Here is a 3,793-nt window from a genome sequence, read left to right on the forward strand (position 1 = left end):
CGATTATTATTTTTATTTAGCCAACTAATTCAGGTATTAATGTAAGCTGCTTGATAACGTAAACTCAAGTTAGAAGATAAACAATGACCTTGTTTTGATTTACGTAATAACACGAATTTAACATATATCTCATTTATTATAGTATTATTAATCTACCTAGTATTCAGGACGAATTCTGTAAAAACGAAATATATAGTTTTGTCGAGATTAATCTCTAAAACGATCGATCGATGAGATAATATAATAGCTATAATGTTGTTTTTTATGTAAACACAGATCACGATTCATTCGTTCCAGTTATCTATCCTATTATATATCGTTTCACCTTTTTATTTTTCAAATATTTATCGAATCTGCAATCTTTATCTTTAAATTCTTCCGCGCGATATTATTTTTTTATAATTTTTATTTATTTATTACGCATTGTTTTTTACTTTACTTTACTAACTGATAATAATAGTCGAATTTTAAATAAATAATAAATAAATTTAATAATTTATTGATTTGATTGATATGAGAAAAGAGAAAAGTTTTGAAAAAAAGAGCAAGCAAAAAGGCGGGAAATCGAAAAGATTTTTGCAGTAATTAACGATTGATGAAACGATTGTTGATAAAACATCGTCGCCAATTTTTTGATATCATTAATAATTAGTTTTGTACAATTGATAAATTATTTTGATAAATTGATAAATTATCGTCGTGAAATAAAAAAATCGATAGATTGATGTTTCAGTATATTTTATCGTGATCGGTGCACAATTATGTATTATTTAAATTTTACCTATTTTTTTGATTTATTTTATTTTACTTTACTCGTTCCTCTTTCTTATAATATAAAATCTTTCTTATAATATAATTTTTATTTTTCAAACTGGCAAATAAAAGAAGCCAACTTTAAATTTCAACAATACGAAAAAACAAGTTAGCAATTCATCTACATACGATTTACATTTCAACTCGTAAATATTTCATTAATAGCATGCATATTTATTATTCGATGGATTTCTTTTACGTTCATTTATTACATATACTTTTTTATAATTTTTTTCATTAACTTTTCGTTATTTGTTTTTCTGATTGAAATAAAGTTATAACAATATCTCTTAGCACTTAATATCTCGCTTGATATTTTTTCCCATCCGATTTAGATTTCTGGTTTTCATAGATAACGATAAAAATCCTTGAAATAACGAAAAATTGCGTTTCATACTAATGATGGAGAAACAATGACAAGTATAAAGTATATTTTAATTAGCGAGAAATATGTATACATTGGTGTAATCTCTGCTATTGATTAAAATAGCTGACTTTAGACACACGGTCATCAAGCGAACGATAACCTTTGTTCGATAAATTCATCTCTTTTTAACATTGGCATATTATTGCTTATTGAAGCAGTAAAAAGTAAGGAAATTTAACGCTAAAAGCGGTCACAAGTAAACAATTTTTACAATCAAGATTGTACCGAATCAACTACGGAAGGATATATTCTGATATAGAATTAATTGTCCTGTCGTATAAAACGTTCGATCATTTGAACGTCAGGATATTTTAAAAAATTTGTTCTTCAACCGAAAACATATATATTTTTACACGATATCTTTTCGTTCTTATATTTCTCGTAAATAGAAAATGCGTAATCAGATGAACAATAAATGGATGGATAAAACGAATCACGGACAGTACTTTCCCAGGATAGAATGTCGGGTCTACGGGCAAGCACAAAATGGCTGCCAGCAGGAACGATCGACCGTGCGTACGTGCGAGCAAGCGAGTTAGGAGATGTTGTTTCTTCTCCTTTGCCCCCCTTTCCCATCCACCGTTTCTCCCGACATTTATACGTGCATGCATATACAAACGCGCGCGCTTTTACACGTACAAATACACAGAACTCGCATCTCTTCTCGCTAACACTCGTTTACTACTTGTACTTACGTACGCCATCTCTTTGCTTTTTCCTTTAATCATATTTCTTTTTTCATTCATAAGATACAGTATCATCCCTTATTCTCATTTACATTTGCTCTTTAGCTTTTTTTTCAGTCGCGGATTGTCTTTTTCCTTGCATACGAATAGCATGATCGTGTACATAATATAATATATATGTATAATATACATATACGCGTATACATATATAACTATATATATATATATATTTTTTTTTTTTTTTGAAATTAAAGAGACAATATTAGATGGGTTTTATTCGATTTCTATACGCACGATTATTTCGTCAAAAAAAAAAAAAAGAAAAAGATAAAAGTTCATTATCGATTCAATCAATTATTGTTGGAGAATCTTGTTTTCAATTCTGTTGTATTTGTTTGTTGCCCATTTTACGATAAGAGTATAAGATCAGACGAAGAGAGTGAAATAAAATGAAACAAAATTATATGCGGAAATGACTAATTGGAAAGATTTAGATAAAAGCAAAAAGGGCAATGGGTACGCCGTGGAACGGAAACTAACACCGCATAGCATGGCACGATGTCGATGACAGTGAAACTTGTATGGATGTATTAGCAATGCCAACACACGGCTACCTATAGCTCATACAATGTTCAATGATGACCGCATATGTGGTACTAATTGTGAAGCGTAACCAGTCAAGTTACAATTATTCACGTCACGTATATACATGTAACGTATACATGTATATCTTCGATCCCCTTTGAGCTGCGCTCTCCGAGCGCAATAAACTCGTTTTCCCTTACCCTTCTACCATCCAAACTCGACTCCTATCTATCGAAGGATAGATTATTATGAGAAAATAAAAGGAAATATAAAAGAATTTCGTTCATCTTAGAATTAAATTTTTTTCAAATATTATAATTGTTAATTGACGAGTTTCTTAAAAATAATTCAATTGATAATAAATTCATAGATAATGTCTGCATTATCGACGAAATAAAAATCGTGTTTAATCGTGATTAGAAGGATGATTTATCGATTTTTATCTTATCAGATCGTGTCCTGATGTTTTTAAAAATCTTTGCCCGGTTCATGATGATGTTCTAAAAAACAGTGAAGAATGGAATAGCGAAGTTGCATTATGCGACTGCATTTCACGTTGCATTTTTGAATTATTACTCAATATATCTTTATCGCATATTTACTAATATAATTTATTATCGCTTTTTTCAAATGTTAAAGTATTCGCGTTGAAAATTGTTTTTCTTTTTTCGAAGAAATCTTGTTTGGAATATATCGTATGTATTATCTAATCTGATGAAATGTTTATTATATTGTCGTTATAATATTAAATATATACGATATTTATAACAAATGCGTAGGATTAACGATATCCATATATATACGCGGAGAGGATATATTTGCATATGCGGGAACTAAAGAAAAATATGAGTATATATTTTATCCATATCGCTTTACTTGTCATTAACTAATCGCATATGTATTTACTCGTATACATATATTTATTAATGGATCACATATATACTTACATATACGTATACAATCGGTCAAAAAAGTGGTATACCTGTAAAATGCGATAACATTTTTAAAATTAGACTTAACAACTTGAGTTTTTTTTGACAAGTTAGACGGATAAGTTTAGACTATTAAACGATGTATAATAAAATTTTTGAAAAAATAATCTTCCTCTTTCTATTTTTTTCGCCAAATTCCAACCAAATTCTACGACAAATTGTAATTTTTTTTTTTTTTTTTTACATATAAATTTTTACATATAAAAAATTTTTTTACATATAATTTGATAAATTAAAATCGGTGAATAATTCTTAAAAAAAAAAAAAAAAAAAAAAAAAAAAAAAAAAAA

At 28.2% G+C, this 3,793-nt stretch overlaps 1 long non-coding RNA gene across 1 annotated transcript in view; it reads left to right on the top strand.

Moving 5' to 3' along the window:
• LOC116186407 overlaps window positions 1-3,793 on the top strand; it is an 18,410-nt gene that overhangs the window by 10,516 nt on the left and 4,101 nt on the right. The window lies entirely within an intron of this gene.

Source organism: Apis dorsata, unplaced genomic scaffold (assembly GCF_000469605.1).
Source record: "Apis dorsata unplaced genomic scaffold, Apis dorsata 1.3 scaffold_661, whole genome shotgun sequence".
In the NCBI taxonomy this organism is placed as follows: Eukaryota; Metazoa; Arthropoda; class Insecta; order Hymenoptera; family Apidae; genus Apis; species Apis dorsata.